Here is a 17,716-nt window from a genome sequence, read left to right as displayed (position 1 = left end):
GATCAGGTGCCACTGTGGTTTGTGTGGAATTGAAAACAAAGCACATGGAAATGGAGCACCTGGTGTCAGCTCTCTGAGAAAGGCACTGGGCAGACTGGCTGGCTCTCCCTCCCTCTCAGGTGCTAAAGCGAGATCCCTCCCACAGGTCACCTTCAGAAAGGAGGAGGAGGCAGCACAGTGGATGGATGAGAAGACAGATGGAAGCATGGTGCGAGCTGTGCAAATCATAAAATTGTTCACGGTGTGGTCTTTGAAAACATTCAAATGACTGGGAATAAGAAGTGAAATATGTGAGTCCTCACCTTCCTTCCTTCCACAGCCCTCACCAGCCAGTAGGCATCCCTTGCACAGCCCCTTTGTGCCAGATCACACGCCTGTTTCTGGGGGCCTCCAGGTAGAGCATCAGGCTGAGTCACACTGTCTCCAGAGGCCAATCCCTGGAAGCAGCACGTATCCCTTCTCATAGGCTTTACTGACAAACTACCTATAGAGCCAAGCCTGATGTATCTGCTAGGGACTGCCAGGGTGAATGGAGGGCGGGAGGAGAGGCCAGGGCCTTGCAGTTCTGGACCCATTGGCTCATGGCTGGGGCAGGGGAAGAGTGATCCAGGACACACAACATACAACGTGCAACATCACTCTTTATTATGAAAATAAACAGCCATCATGAGTGGGGAAAATACACAGAACAACTGACCCTTCAGGTCGTTATGTTACCTGGCCCATGAGTTAACTTTGGGTTCTTGGTCAGCCAGGCCTCCACCCCCAGTCATGGGCATGGCCTTAGGCTGGAGAAAAGAGAAACAAAGATGATGGGGATGAAGACAAAGACGACATCCAACAGCTCCTTTTAGGGGATTTCTTTGAAGGCCTCCTCTGGGATCTTGCCCTCAGTCTGGAGGAAAGGAATCAGGATGTCAGAAGAGCCGACTCCCTGAGTTTCATTCCCAGGCCACCTGCCTCCACCTTCCCGGCCTTCCTGAAGGCCCAGAAATGGCCTTCTTGAATCCACTTGATTCCCAGACCTCACCTTGAGCATAGTGAAGACCTGACCAGCTCTGGTGTAGTTCCACTCATTGTCCTGAAGGCACCTGGAGTGGGAGAACAGGTGATCTCCATTAGTACCGCAGTACAGACACGCTGACCATGCAATGCCGCCACTAAATCTATGCCACCTATTTGCTGGGACACATGTACCAGAATGAACACTATGTGTAACGAAGAAGAAAGACCTAGCGAAAACCAAAATGTCTATCACTAGCATTCATGCCCACCAGAATGCAAAACCGAATAATAGAGCTGTTCAGAAGAACAAGGGAGCTTAATATATATTGATAAAGAAAGATGCTCAAGAAACTAACAAATGAAAATTTTAAAAATACAAGCTTCCAATCATTGTTTATTGAGATATAATGCACATACCATTTTAAAGTGTGCAATTCAGTGCATTTTAGTATATTCACAAGATTGTGTGACCATCACAACTATCTAATTCCAAAATAATTTTATCACCTCAAAAAGAAACTCCTTAACCATTAGAGATCATTCCCTATTCCTCCCCTCACCCCAGACCCTGGTAACCACTCATCTGCTTTTGGTCTCTGTGGATTTGCCTATTTTGGAAATTTCATATAAATGGAATCACATAATGTGCGACCTTTTGTGACTGGCTCCTTTCACTTAGCATGCTTTCAAGGTTCATCCATGCCATGGCATATATCAGAACTGTATTCTATTTTATAACTGAATAATATTCTACTATATGGATGTACCAGATTTATTTATCTGTTCATCAGCTAAAGGACATTTAAGTTGTTTCCACTTTGTGGCCATTGTGAATAATGCTGCTATGAACATTCCTGTACAAGTTTTAGAGTGAACACGTGTAGTAATTTCTCCTGGTAGAAACTTAGGAGTGGGATTACTGGGTCATATGGTAACTCCACGTTTAACATTTTGAGGAACTGCCAAAATGTTTTCCCCAACCACTGCTCTATTTTATATTCCCACCAGTGACACATGAGAATTCCAATTTCTCCACATCCTCACCAACACTTGTTCCCATTCGTTTTATTGATTAAAGCCATCCTAGTGGGTGTGAAGTGGTAACTCATTGTCGTTTTAATTTGTATTTCCTTAATGACTAATGGTGGTTAAGAAGTTTTTCATGTGCTCCTTGGGCATTTGTATATCTTCCTTGGAGAAATGTCTATTCAGATCTTCCCCATTATTTTTATTGAGGTAACACTGATTTATAACATCGTGTAAATTTCAGGTATACATGTTATATTTTGCCTTCTCTAGAGACTACATCGTGTTTCCCACCAAAAGTCTAGTTTCTATCTGTCACTGTACACATATGCCCCTTTACCACTTCTGCCCTCCCCCCACCTCCTCTTTCCCCCGGTAACCACCAATCTGTTCTCTGTATCTATGTGTTTGTTTGTTTATCTTCCACATGAGTGAAATCATATGGTATTTGTCTTTCTCTGTGTGACATATTTCGCTTAGCATAACATCCTCAAGATCCATGCCTGTTGTTGTGAATGGCGACATTTCATCTTTTTTATGGCTGAGTAGTATTCCATTGTATATATATATACACCACATCTTCTTTATCCATTCATCCGTTGATGGGCTCTTAGGTTGTTTCCAAGCCTTGGCTATTGTGAATAATGCTGCAATAAACATAAGGGTGCAAATATCTTTTCAATTTAGTGTCTCTGTGTTCTTTGGATAAATACCCAGAAGTGGACTAGCTGGGTCATATGGTTGTTCTATTTTTAATTTTTTGAGGAATCTCCATACTGTTTTCCATAGTGGCAGCACCATGTTACATTCCCACCAGCAGCGTACAAGGGTTCCCTTTTCTCCGCATCCTCTCCAACACTTGTTATTTCCTGTCTTTTTAATAACAGCCATCTGACAGGCGTGAAGTGATATCTCATTGTGGTTTTGCTTGCATTTCCCTAATAATTAGTGATGTTGAACATCTTTTCATGTGCCTGTTGGCCATCTGTATATCTTCTTTGGAAAAATGTTCGGATCCTCTGCCCTTTCTTTAATCGAGTTGTTTGTTTTTTTTGTTGTTGAGTTGTATGAGTTCTTTATATAGTTTGAGTATTAACCTATTCTTGGATATATGATTTGCAGATATCTTCTCCCAGTCGGTAGGTTGTCTTTTTGTTTTGTTGATGGTTTCCTTTGCTGTGCAGAAGCTGTTTAGTTTGATATAGTTCCATTAGTTTATTCTTTCTTCTGTTTCCCTTCCCTGAGAAGACATATTCAAAAGACACTTATAGGACTGAGGTTGAAGAGCATATTGCCTGTGTTTTCTTCTAGAAAGTTTATGGTTTCAGATCTTACATTCAAGTATTTAATCCATTTCAAGTTAATTTTTGTGTGTGGTGTAAGATAATGGTCTACTTTCATTCTTTTGCATGTGGCCGTCCGGTTTTCCCAACACCATTTATTGAAGAGACTTTCCTTTCTCCATTGTATGTTCTTGGCTCCTTTATTGAAAATTAGCTGTCCATAAATACGTGAATTTATTTCTGGGCTCTCAATTCTGTTTCATTGATCTGTGTGTCCGTTTTTCTGTCAGTACCATGCTGTTTTGAGTACTGTGGCTTCATAGTATATTTTGAAATTGGGGAGTGGGATGCATCTAGCTTTGATCTTTTTTCTCAGGATTCCATTGGCTATTCGGAGTCTTTTGTTGTTCCATATGAATTTTAGGATTCTTTGTCTGTTTCCATGAAAAATGTCATCGGGATTTTCATAGGGATTGCATTGAATCTGTAGATTGCTTTAGGTAATATGGACATTTTAACTATGTTAATTCTTCCAATCCATGAGCATGGAATATCTTTCCATTTCTTTGTGTCTTCTTTGATTTCTTTCAACAATGTCTTATAGTTTTCATTGTACAGATCCTTCACCTCCTTGGTTAAGTTTATTCCTAGGTATTTTATTCTTTTTGTTGCAATTATAAATGGGATTGTATTCTTGATTTCTCTTTCTGCTAGTTTGTTGTTAGTGTATAGAAATGTGACTGATTTTTGTATGTTGATTTTGTACCCTGCAACTTTACTGTATTCGTTTATTATTTCTAATAGTGTTTTGGTGGATTCTTTAGGGTTTTCTATATATAAAATCATGTCATCTGTAAATAGTGATAGTTTTACTTCTTCCTTTCAAATTTGGATACATTTTATTTCTTTTTCTTGCCTATTGCTCCAGCTAGAACTTCCAATACTATGTTGAATAAGAGTGGCAAGAGTGGGCATCCTTGTCTTGTTCCTGTCCTTAGGGGGATAGCTTTCAGTTTTTCACCATTTGAGTATGATGTGAGCTGTGGGTTTGTCATATATGGCCTTTAGTATGTTGAGGTATTTTTCTTCTATACTTATTTTATTGAGAGTTGTTATCATATATAGATGCTGAATCTTGTCAAATGCTTTCTCTTCATCTATTGAGATGATCGTGTGATTTTTATTCCTCATTTTGTTAATGTTGTGTATCATATTGATTGATTCGTGGATGTTGAAGCATCCTTGCACCCCTCGAATAAATCCCAATTGATGGTGGGACATGATCATTTTAATGTGTTGTTGTATTCTCTTTGGTAATATTTTGTTGAAGAGTTTTGTATCTATGTTCATCAGTGATACTGGCCTATAATTTTCCGTTTTTGTGTTGTCCTTGACTGGTTTTGGTATCAGGATAATGTTGGCCTCATAAAATGAGTTAGGAAGCATCCTGTCCTCTTCAATTGTTTAGAAGAGTTTGAGAAGGATAGGTATTAAATCTTCTTTGAATGTTTGGTAGAATTCACCAGAGAAGCCATCTGGTCCTGGACTTTTGTTTTTTGGGAGGTTTTTGATTACTGTTTCAATCTGTTTACTTGTGACTGGTCTATTTAGATTCTGTATTTCTTCTTGATCCTGTTTGGAATGGTGTATGATTCTAAGAATTTATCCAGGGGCCGGCCCAGTGGCACAAGCGGTTGGGTGCGTGCACTCTGCTGCGGCGGCCTGGGGTTCGCAAGTTTGGATCCCAGGCGTGCACCGACGCACCGCTTGTTAAGCCATGCTGTGGCGGCATCCCATATAAAGTAGAGGAAGATGGGCACAGATGTGAGCCCAGGGCCAGTCTTCCTCAGCAAAAAAGAGGAGGATCGGCAGCAGATGTTAGCTCAGGGCTGGTCTTCCTCACACACACAAAAAAATTATCCATTTCTTCTAGGTTACCCAATTCATTGGTGTATAGCTTTTCATAGTATTCCATTATAGTCCTTTGTATTTCTGTGGTATCTGTTGTAATTTCTCCTCTTCCATTTCTGATTTTATTTATTTGAGCCTTCTCTCTTTTTTTCTTAGTGAGTCTAGCTAAAGTTTGTCAATTTTGTTTGTCTTTTCAAAAAGAACCAGCTCTTAGTTTTATTGACCTTTTCTACTGTCTTTTTAGTCTCTATTTTATTTATTTCCATTCTGATTTTTATTATTTCCTTCCTTCTACTGACTTTGGGCTTCATTTGTTCTTTTTTCTAGTTCCTTTAGGTGTAATGTTAGATTGCTTATGTGAGATCTTTCTTGTTTGTTCAGGTAGGCCTGAATTGCTATAAACTTCCCTCTTAGTACTGCTTTTGCTGCATCCCGTAGATTTTGGTATGTTGTGTTTTCATTTTCATTTGTCTCCAGCTATTTTTTGATTTCTCCTTTGATTCCTTCATTGATCCAATGGTTGTTCAGTAGCATGTTGTTTAGTCTCCATATATTTGTGACTTTCCCAGCTTTTTTTCTTGTAGTTGATTTCTAGTTTCATACCATTGTGGTTGGAAAATATGTTCGATATGATTTCAATCTTTTTAAGTTTATTGAGACTTGTTTGGTTTCCCAACATATGGGCTGTCTTTGAGAATGTTCCATGTGCACTTGAGAAGAATGTGTATTCTGCTGCTTTTGGATGGAATATTCTATGTATACCTATTAAGTCCCTCAGGTCTAACCTTTCATTCAAGGCTGATGTTTCCTTGTTGACTTTCTGTCTGTATGATCTATATATTCATTGAGGTAAGTGGGACATAAAAGTCCCCGACTATTATTGCGTTGCTGTCAATTTTACCCTTTAGATCTGTTAATAACTGCTTCATATGCTTTGGTGCTCCTATGTTAGGTGCATATATATTAAAAAAAGTTATGTCTTCTTAGTGGATTGTCCCCTTTATCAGTATATAATTTCCATCTTTGTCTCTTGTTATCTTTTTTGAAGTCTATTTTGTCTGATTTGACTGTAGCTACACCTGCTTTCTTTTGGTTGCCATTTGCTTGGAGTACCATCTTCCATCCTTTCACTTTGAGCCTATGTTTGCCTTTAGAGTTGAGATGGGTCTCCTGGAGGCAGCGTATTGCTGGGTCTTGTTTTTTAATCCATCCAGCCACTCTGTGCCTTTTGATTGGTGAATTTAATCCATTTATGTTTAGGGTAATTATTGATATATGAGGACTTAATACTGCCATTTTATCTTTTGTTTTCTGATTGTTCTATATTTCTGTTGTTTCTTTTTCCTTGAGTTTCTGTCTGCTATTTCAGTTTGGTGATTTTCTGCGATGTGTTTCTCATTTTTTATGTTTTGTGATTCTGTTTTGAATTTTTGTTTCATGGTTACCATGAGGTTTGCATAAAAAATCTCATATGGGGCTGGCCCCGTAGCTTAGCGGTTAAGTGTGCACACTCTGCTACTGGCGGCCCAGGTTGGGATCTGGGCACGCACCGACGCACTGCTTGTCTGGCCATGCTGAGTCGGCGTCCCACATACAGCAACTAGAAGGATGTGCAACTATGGCATACAACTATCTACTGGGGCTTTGGGGAGAAAAAGGGGGAAAATGAAGGAGGATTGGCAATAGATGTTAGCTCAGGGCTGGTCTTCCTCAGCAAAAAGAGGAGGATTGGCATGGATGTTAGCTCAGGGCTTATCTTCCTCACAAAAAAAAAAAAAGATCTCATAGATAAGATAGTCCTTTTTCTGCTGAAAGCATCTTATCTCCATTTGACTACACGGGTTCTATCCTTTCCCTCTTCCCCTTCTATGTTTTCATTGTCACAAATTACCCCTTTTTGTATTGTGAGTTTGATACCAAATCGAAGTGGTCATAGTTATTTTTAATGCTTCCTTTCCTTTTAACCTTTAGGTTATAATTAAATATATACTGTCCTATTCTCATTCAGATTTGCAATTTTCTGATTCTATCTTTTTATCACCTTGCTCATACTTTTGTATACCTTTGCCTTTTTGTTGCAGGTAGGAGGGCTCCTTTCAACATTTCTTATAAGGCAGTTCATGGCAATGAACTCCCTCAGCTTTTGTTTGTCTGGGGAAAGCCTTTATTTCTCCTTCATATCTGAAAGATAACTTTGCTGGACAGAGTATTCTTGGATGACAGTTCTTATCTTACAATATTTTGTATATATCTTTCCACTTTCTCCCGGCCTGTAGGGATTCTGCTGAGAAATCTGCTGATAGCCTAATGGGTATTTTTTGTAAGTTGTTTTCTTTTTCTCCTTGGCTTCTTTTAATATTCTTTCTTTGTCATTGATTTTTGACGGTTTTATTATCATGTGTCTTGGAGAAGGTCTTTTTACATTGAGATGATCAGGTGTTCTATTAGCTTTGTAGATTTGTATATTCAGTTCCTTCCCCAGGTTTGGGAAGTACTCAGCCATTATTGCCTTAAATAACCTCTCTGCTCCCTTCTCTCTCTTTTCTCCTTCTGGGATACCCATTATCCTTGTGTTGCCCTTTCTAATGGAGTCGGATAATTCTCATATAATTTCCACATTTTTTTTAAGTCTTAGTTGTTTCTCCTCTTCCACAAGCATCATTTCTAGGTTTCTATCTTTGAGCTTGCTAATTCTTTCTTCCATAGGATCTGCTCTATTTCCAATGTTTTGGAATGCATTCTTAATCTCATTTATTGAATTCTTCAGTTCTGGAATTTCTGTTCGGTTCTTTTGTAAAGTTTCAGTCTGCTTCGTAAAGTATTCCCTCTGTTCATTGATTTTATTCCTGAGCTCACTGAACTGCTTTTCTGAGGTTTCTTATAATTCCTTTAGTTTCTTCATTATAGCTATTTTGAATTCTTTATCATTTAGATCATAATCTTCCATGACTTTATGTTTGGTTTCTGGAGAATTGTTTTCTTTCTGTAATGCCACAGTACCATGGTTTTTTTGTGGTGCTTGCTGAGCTATTCCTCTACCGGCACATTTCCTGTAGTAAACACATTTTTTACTTAGGTAGCTCTGTTTTGGTTCAAACTTTTCAACTTCTTGGTTATTAGAAGCCTTTCTTTTGTTTTTTGATAGGTGGTGCTATAGTGCTAGATTTTGGTTTCTGTTACCTGAGCTGCCTCAGGCTATATTTGAGGATCTGCATGGTCAACCCTCCACCGCCTCTATCTGGGGTGTTGCTGGTACTCTCGGCGTCACTGCCTGTGCTTCTGGGGTCACCAATGCCTTGCTGTTGCTGGTTTTGCTGCAGTCAGTCACTGGATTTGCTGCTGGGGTCACAGGGATGGCTGACAGCCTCAGCCTCATCAGGGATCACCTGGGTCAGAAGCTCCAACTCTGTGGTGGGGGGAGGGGAAAAGTGGGGAGGGAGCTAGGTTCACGGACACCACTTCTGCTGTTACCTATTACCTTGCGGTCACAGGTGCTGCAGTAGTTGGGATGTAGGGTCCTGTGCATACCTCTGCCACTGCTACCAGGCTCTGAGCTGAGGCTGGGGGCCCAGGATCATAGGGCTCCACCTCTGCTGCTGCTCTGCTTCCGGTGGCCACAGGTACCACCGCAGCTGGCTGGCTGGCATCACACCTGCACCTCTGCAGCTGCCCACTGAGTTCTCTGGGGCTGAGGGTGGCTGGCTCAGCTGCTGCTGCTAGGGATCCAGGATCCTGGGCTCTGCATCTGCTGTTGCCCCGTTTAGCCTCCTTTATGTGCTGCAATTCACCCACCTTTATATGTACCAAAGTGTGGATCTTGCCAGCATCCTGGTGTATTGTGCAATGTAGCCTTTGTTGGGTTATGGATGTTTTATTCACTGTAGACTGAAGGGGACAGACAAAAGGATCCTCTCACACCACCATGCTGATGATGAATCCCTTTCTCCATTTTTTACTTGGTTTGTCTTTTTATTGTTGAGTTGCAAGAGTTCTTTATATTCCTGTCAGATATGTGATTTGCAAATATTTTCTCCCATTCTGTTGGTGGGATTTTCACTTTTTTCTTAGTGTCTGTTGATGCACAAAAGCTTTTAATTTTGATGAAGTCCAATTTATCTATTTTTTCTTTGGTTCTCTTGCTTTTGGTGTCATATATAAGAAATGGTTGCCCAATTCATGAAGACTTACACCTATATTTTCTTCCAAGATTTTTATAGTTTTAGCTCTTACTTTTAGATCTTTGATCCATTCCATTGATTCATATACTCTCCATACGCCAGTAGCACACAGTCTTGATTACTGTAGCTTTGTAGCAAGTTTTGAAATTGGGAAGTGTGAGTCTTCTAACTTTGTTAGTCTCTCTCAAGATCGTTTTGGTGCACTTCCATATGACATTTAGGATAGCCTTGTCAATTTGTGCATGGAAGGCTTTTGATGGGGATTGCGTTAAATGTGTAGATTCCCCTGAGTACTACTGCATCTTAACAATATTAAGTCTTCCAACCCATGAAAATGGGGTGTCTTTCCATTTATTTATTTCTTTAATTTTTTTCAACAATGTTTTACAGATTTCAGAGTATAAAATTTGCGCTTCTTTTGGTATATTTGTTTCTGTGTATTTTGCTATTTTGAAGCTGTTGTAAATGGGCTTGTTTTCTTAACTGAATTTTCGGATCGTTCATTGCAAGTACATAGAAATACATATGAGTTGTGTATGTTGGTCTTGTATCCTGAAATCTTGCTGAACTTTCTTATTAGTTCTAGTAGTTTTTTGATGGATTCTTTCAGATTTTCCATATACAAGATGATAATGTCATTGAGCATTATACTATTTTTTAAATCCTTTACATATATAATACTATGATACCTTTTTCATGGGCCCAATTTTTTTTGGAAGCAAAATATCCAAAAAGTTGTTTTTCCAAATTGCCTGCGAGTTTCACTGATTCACACCCCAGCTGTCCCAAATCGCCCCTATCCCCATGCACACCCAGCACTCACTTCTGAGACCACTCGAGTTTCATCCCAGACTGGGTGGAGAAAGTCTGCACCATTTCCTGCTGCTCCTGGGAGAGGGTGGGCACAGAGGGTGTGCACGGAGAGGTGGGTGTGGGCACTGGGATGAAGATCCCACTCTGATGCTCATTGAGGGTGGCGTCCCTCACAAACAGCTGGTCATTCACGATGCACAGACTGGAGGAAAAATGGGCCCCCAGATATTGTAGATGGACAACCCCACACCCCCAACAACGATCCTCCTCCCACTACCACTCAGCAACCAGATTCTTTCCATACTCTACTGTGCCTGCCCCCCAGATCCCTTGGCTGGTACCTCTACCTCTCTCACAGAGCCCATCTTTGGAGAGATTGTCTACCAGCTTCACTGGATTTGTACTTTACCTGCAACCCAGGGACAATTTTACACTCGTATTTACCCTGTACAACAGCCCAAGGAGTGGACAGTCTAATCTCCATGTTCAGAGGAAGACACTGAGTCACAGAGAGGTCATGTGACTTGACCAAGGTCACACAGCTAGTGAGTGCTGGGGCCAGGAAGAGAACCCAGTGTTCTGACTCCAGAGCCCATGCTCTTACCCACTAGGCTAGACTGCTCCTTTGATCTACCTGTTGGCTTTCCACAGTTTTGAGAAAACCCTGAGGTCTGCACCACCACATTCCCACACCTCTGGGCCCAGGCTGGGATGGGTGTTCCCACTCATAACACAGTACTCACCTGGAATTTCTGGCAGGGATAGTGATGAAGGTCCGTGTGAAGGCATGGACAGAACTCGGAGACTCTCCTACCACATCAAAACCAAACAACAAACAATACCTCCTTAGAGTTGCACGTGCTTTACATGCTCACACAGTGTTGTCCAGTCAGGGTCTGACTTGATACTCATGCTGAATTGGACAGTTGTTCACTGAGAGTCAGGGTGTTGGGAATGGGGGGGGCAACAATAGGAACAATCTGCTCCCAGTGACAGGGACCCTACTACGTGCCGGGCTCTGTGACAACCGCCTCACAAATTGGATTCATTTTTTACAGCTACCCAAGAGGTGGGTATTATTAGCCCCATTTTGCAAATGAGGAAAATGAGAGGTTAAGTAATTGGACCAAGTTCTCACAGTAAGGGACTGGGATGAGAGCCATCAAACTCCATAGCCTGTGTCCCTGATGCCTGAGCTGTGAGGCACAGACAGGCATGGACACAGGTCAGACCAGGATGGTTTGGAGGCAGAGGGGAGACTGAAAAACATAGAGGGAATAAGAAGAGGGGGGAAGAGATCAGGGAAGCTGGGAGAGTACCGACAGGGAGCCCAGCCAGGGGGAGGAAGAAGTGGGGCATCTGGGGTGAGGACTCCACACACACTCACCTTCTTTGAACACCCCATTGACAGAGAAGCAGAGCATCCTTTCCTGAAAGGGAAGAGCACAGATGCTTAGTCACCACCTAATCCTCTACCCACCTGTGGCTTTCTGGGCCTGCCTGAGGGAGGAAGCAGGTGCCCACCGTCTGGAGCCACATGTCCACCAAGAAGGAGCTGAAGTCATGCTGAGTTTTGGGCAACACACAGAGGGAGCGCACGATGTCATCTTTTGTGTGTTTCAGCAGCTGAAACCGCAGGTCTGTGGGGGGAGGAAAGCGAAGGTCAGGGGCTGCCACACCCTGTGTCCTATGATTGACCCCTCCACGCCCCCTTTCCCTGCCCTGTCTTCCCCATCACACACGCACAGGGGTCCTTGAGCTTCTTTATATTCCTGTTATCCTTGAAGTACTCGCACAAACTGCTTCTAGGAGAGAAAGGGGAACAGGAGGTGGTGGTCTGTCCAGTGTGGGTATTTCCAGGAGCTGGCCTGTGTCTGCTGGGGAGCTACAGAGCCCAGGAGCAGAGTCTGAGCTGTGATACTCACGGGACTGCATCCTCGGGGCCGAAGGGTATGGTCAGGGAGAAGCAGGCCTCATCGTGGTAAGCACCGACAAGACCCTGTCTGTCTCCAAAGTCATAGATCAAATAATACCTGTGGGGGAGCAATGAAGACAGTCTATCTCTGTGGTCTGGACCTCAGATGAGACTTGAACATTCCCACAAGCAGACCTGTGCTTGGGTGGCCCTGCCTCTCCCAGCCTTCCCCATTCCTCGTGGTCCCAGGAGTACTTACTCCTGCAAGAATTGCAGGACTAGATTCTTCAGGGTCTCGCATCCTTTATAGCTTTCCTGGAATCAAAAGACATTTGAGACCATGTGGCTGATAAAGCCTCCCTTGTAATACCTCACTTGTTGTTTGATCCTTCTTCCTTACCTTGCAGGGCTTTATTAAGTAGGGGGTGTCAATGTCAACCATAATTGGTTGGAGTAACTCCTGGCCATCCTGGAGAAGGGAAGAAGAAGCCAGCAGTGCAGATCAGCGAGGTGGCCCTGGATGACCAGGCAAAAGGATGGGCCCAGGAGAGGGTGAAGGTCAGAGGTCATGTGTGAAAGGGCCCTGGAAATTCCATGGGCAAGACTACAGTGGGCGTCTTCATCATGAGACCCTGGAAGTCTCTACTATTTTATGCAACGTGTGTCTGTTTGTATGGACATTTTTCCAGAGAGTGTATTCACGTCTTTTTCAGGAGTCCATGTCCCCTAAATTGGATAAGGGTCTGATGCAAACATATAATCTAGGCGAGATCCAAAGGGCTTGAGGGCAGGTGTGGAGGTCATCAATGTGAGTAAGAGACAATGATGAACGTAGGCACTTACCAGGCGTAACAAGTCAGGGAAATATTCCTTGATGGCACTGTCCAAAACCAAAAACAGAAAGAAGTGGTTGATGGTTTGGGGCTGCAATGCTTCCTTTGATTTAAAACACTGATACCATAAACGCTCCCCAGTGTCTTCTGTCCATCCAGAAGCCCCTTTGCCCACCTCAGCCTCTGATTTCAAGGGTTTTGGGTCCACTTCCCTGCTGAGAACTGAGCATTTGCCATATGAACGTCTGAAAGGCACAGTCTCTTCTTCTCTCTCCAAACCTTCACATTCCTATTCCCTCCCTCTCTCCCTCCCCTCTGTCCCTCCCTCCATCCTTCCCTCTCTTCCCTCTGTCCCTCCCTTCCATCTCTCTCTCCCTCTGTCCCTCCCTCCCTCCCTCTCCTTCCTCCTGGGTAGCTCTCACCTAGACTGCTCTGATTCCTTTCCCACCCACAACATAGCATTTGGAGCCCAGGCTCCAGGGCTTCCTTCTCTTCCCTACTTCCCTTCCTTCCTCCAAGTCCCCACTGAAGTCTCTAGAGAGAAGAGGGAACGGGATGGGAGCCCAGGGCTCGGCTACCTCACTGAGGGTAGAGCATTCTGCCAGGACCAAGACACCCCCCATAGATGGCCCAGGATGCTGGGGCAGGGAGGTGAGTGAGGCTGGGCTCAGGTGGCAGGGAGGGAACGAGAGGGGATGAGGACAGAGAGGCAATGAAAGTAAGAGAGGAGAGACAGGAGAGAGACACAGGGGTGTAGAGACAAGGGAGAGAGAGAAAGCAAAAGGAAGGGAAAGTAGCTCTGCCATGGTGGTGGAGGTCAGGGAAGAAGAGAGAAGAAAGGGGTAATGTCTCCCCTGCTGCAGCCCTTTCCTTCATCTGCTCTGGTTGGCCCTGGACTCAAGGTAGAAATGGAAAATATGCCCTTGTTGGACTGGGGGCCCATTGGATACTGGTTGACACTTTGTCACCTGTGTGAACTCAGTCTGAGCTGGGAATGGGAAATGGAGCAGCCCTGGGGGCAGGAGACCTTCCCCAGAAGGAGTCAGGGTCAGGCCCCAGCTCAGCATGGGGTTGCCGGTCCGTGGCCTCCTCTTATGATCACTGCCTTCTCTACTGATGGGCCCTGTGCGCCTGTGCCTGTCTTAGTTGATTCCTTGTCTGAGGAATCACACCCGTCTTGGGTGACCCAAGGATCCTCTGAAGGACCAGGCAGGATGATGTGATGTGTGGATGGAGGGAGGGGAAGTGCCGCTGAGAGGCCTGTCCTTCTGTCTCCTCAACCACCTCTGCCCTCTGACCTCCACTCCTGCCTCAGGAAGCCCTCTCACTGGCAGTGACCCACTTCTGGCCCCTTGACTCTGGGAACTCAGGTTTCTCCCAACGAGTGCACAGCTCCTGGCATTGTGCCAGAGGAACAGATGTCACGACAGAACCCAGCTGGGGCCTTGGACCTCAGCATGGGGCAGTGAAACCCCCATGGCAGCCTGGGATTGGAGGGGAGACCCTTTTGGAGCAAGGAAAAGAGGACCCCTCTCAGGGTAGGGGAGAGAAATTTCATATTGGCTCAGAAGCAGGAAGGCCTGTGTTGGCATGAGACCTTGGTCTGGAGGACCCTTCTCAGTCCAGGGCACCAGCATCTGGCTCAAGGCTGGTCACTCCTGGTCCTCGTGAGTAGAGGGAGCCCTGCTGCCTGGAGCACGCTCTTGGGAGAGCATGCTAGAGAAAGCTAGGTGCAGAGTCGGGAAACAGTCCCCAGAGCACCTGAAGGGGTGAGCTGGTCAGAAGAAGGAAAGTAGCTCTCTAAGCATAGATGAGGGATACAGAAAAGAGAAAGCAGGGCCTGTGGTCTTCCCAGAGGACCAATGCTGCCTCCTCCTGTGGAGGGGCATTGTCAGGGGTCGTTCAGGCTCCTATGGGTGACAGTCCCCAGGAAGCATGACAGGGGTCCACACTGACCTTATGTAGGTGGACTGGTCTTGAAAGGTGTAACACAAGGGGTTCCCTTCCAGCCACAGCTCTTCAAGTCTCAGTCCTCTCATCTTGTCCAACTCCCTGGCTGACTTCAGCTGAGAAATACGGGGAGGAAATGAGAAAAGGAGTCCCAGGGAAAGAGAGACACCCGGGGCCCTGCACCCCAGCCCTGACTCTCCGCACAAGTATCTTCACCTGCCTCCTGTCATCACTCTGATGAGCACCACCACCCACTCTCAACCAACTTTGATTGGCTCCCTCTTCCCACCTCATTTTTGGAGAGGTTCAGGATCTTGACTGTGGGGGCCTTCTGTATAATGTCAGACAGGCCATCCAGCCGGTACAGTTTGTTGTCGCACAAGTTTAAAGACAATAGCTTGTGGGGATGAAGAGTTAGAGTGATGGTTACTATCTAGGGCCTGGGAGACAAATCTGCCCTCCAGCCCATCTGTTCCACCCTCTACCATAATATCAGCACTAAGCCTAAGGCCTCACCTTGGGGAAAATCTTCTCGATGATCTGCAGGGTGGCAGTCATGCAGTTCCTTCGATTCAGGATTATATCAATATCATGGTCCACCAAGTCTTCAGAAAGCCAAGGAAATTGAATCAGAAGGCTGAGAGGGGTCCATGGCCCAGCACCAACCCCTCCCCACATTACCAGCCCTAAGTCTCCCTCCCAGGCAGATCTCTCTGCCCTCAGTTACCCTAGAATTACTGCTGTCAGCCACACCTGGGTCAAAGCGAATCCTCTGGAGATCAAGAGCTTGCTGGGAGACATCATATCGTTTGTTCATGGTCAGCTGCAGAGAGAGATGGAGAGAGCTGCTCCGAGGCTGTAGTGGTGATAGGGAAATCAGGGGCTGGGGGAAGAAGAAGTGGGTCTGACTGTGGGCACAGTGTACCTTCAGTCTGCATTACCTTTAGCTGCTCCATTTCTTCAGGCTCCAACTTATAGCGCACAGAGTGAGGTTCAGCGGAAGGACTGACCAAGATAGATATCTGCAGGAAGGAGAGGTGGAGTAAGCACCGGGAACTCTAATTCCAAAGACGACAACCGGCCCCTGGACTGTCCTCCTCCCTTGAGACTGGGTACAGGTAATGCCCTCAGCAGACACCTTTTGCTTCTCGTCGTCACAAATCTTGTAGCTGATATCCATCAGTGCAGAGGCAGCACCAGCATCCTGGACAAAGAACCGAGCCCAGTTTTCCACGTAGTGGAACTACAGGGATTAAAAGAAACAGCAACAGTGTCAGAGGCCAATGGCCCCTGCTGAGCCAGGTCTCTCCCCCTACCCTGTGCCCACTCATCTGCCTTCACCATCTTCTCTTACATCCACTGGAGTAAAAGGGACACTGCAATGCCTCTGGACTGAATCCATTAGCCACATCTTGTCATACTTTCTCCCATAGGGAATCTAAGGGTGAAAAGAAGGGATGCGAGAGAAGAGAGACAACGTGGAATTAAGCCTGGAGAACAGACCCAGCGGTGTTCTTTTCCAACCTTCTATTGAGCTTTAAAGGATTTGAAAAGAAGGGACTACTGACACAGTCAGGGACAACTACTTCTTATTTTTGTGCCAAATATGGGTTTCCTAAATTCCTTTTCTCTCCATCCAAATTTCTCCTCCAAATAATCAACTTAAGGTGTTAGACATGATCTTCCTTTTATAAAGTTCCAGGCGATTCTAACTAGTGAAGACCCTGCTTGCACCTCAGACGGGGTCTCCAGAGACTCGACACCCCATCCTCTACACTCAGCTTGAGCCAAACTGAGACATCCATTGTGGAGTTGCTCCATCTTCTTGGCCGTAGTTTCCGTCTTTGCCTGTAAGCAGTCTCCTCTGTTCGCCCTACAGTCAGCCTGTTTCCTTTATATGGCTTCTCTGAATTTGCCCTTAGATGAACAAGAATGTTAACTCCTTGTAATAAAAAGGACAGATTACAAACTGTCCCCAGTAAAGTACCTAGCGTCTCCACATAAGATCAACACCACCCCTCCTGACCTTTCTCTCCTGCACATTCCATACATTTTTCAGGACACTCACTGTGATCTTGAACCAGCTCCCTGGGGTTCCATCTCTTGTGTTCCCCCCAACTTCTCTCTCCAGAGGTTTTCTGTTTCTCCACACAGCCATACGGATGTGGTCTTCATTATACCATTTCACTCTTCTGTTTTTGCGTCGAATGGTATAGGGAGTGCTGCATGGGGGAAGTGGAGAGAAAGTGAGTGGCCATACATGGTAAGAAAGTCTTCTATACACCTTTGCCTCTTTGACAGCAGGACTACAATTAGGATTGCTCAACCATTATTCCACTTCCAGGATTCTTCAGCTTTCCAGTGAGAGAAGAAAAAGACCATGGAGAGTGCAAGAGCTGCATAGTCCCAGGGGCTGCTACATGCAAACCAGGCTGCCTGCTCACTTACCGTCTTACTTGGGTGTCCTCCTGGACATCCCTCATCACCACGTTTCCATCATCCTCTCGGCAGTGTGAAGGCCAAGGCTCATATCCACCATGTTCATAACGAGGGTTCCTTTTGCCAAAATTACCTCGGAAAGAACTCCAATTTTTATTTCTTCCTGTAGGTGAGCTACCGCCATCATTGTATTCTGAGAAAGGGGACAAAAATACATGTTTGAAGACACATCAGTGGTCCACTTACCATGTACTACGTTTTAGGCTAACACCAAGGGAGGGCAAGCAAAGTGCCAACCTACCCTAAGGGACCAATCCCACAAACCCCAGAAAGGAAACTCCTCTGCCTGTCCAGATAGGAGAG

At 44.8% G+C, this 17,716-nt stretch overlaps 1 pseudogene; it reads right to left on the bottom strand.

The window, feature by feature from the left end:
- Nucleotides 1–632: 632 nt before the first annotated feature.
- LOC131400330 (nuclear RNA export factor 2-like) lies at nucleotides 633–17,397 on the bottom strand (annotated as a pseudogene).
- Between the last annotated feature and the right edge of the window lie 319 nt (nucleotides 17,398–17,716).

The sequence above is a fragment of the Diceros bicornis genome, chromosome X, assembly GCF_020826845.1.
Source record: "Diceros bicornis minor isolate mBicDic1 chromosome X, mDicBic1.mat.cur, whole genome shotgun sequence".
NCBI lineage: Eukaryota > Metazoa > Chordata > Mammalia > Perissodactyla > Rhinocerotidae > Diceros > Diceros bicornis.
Note: the sequence above shows the minus strand (reverse complement) of the source record. Positions and strands in the feature narration are given on the sequence as shown.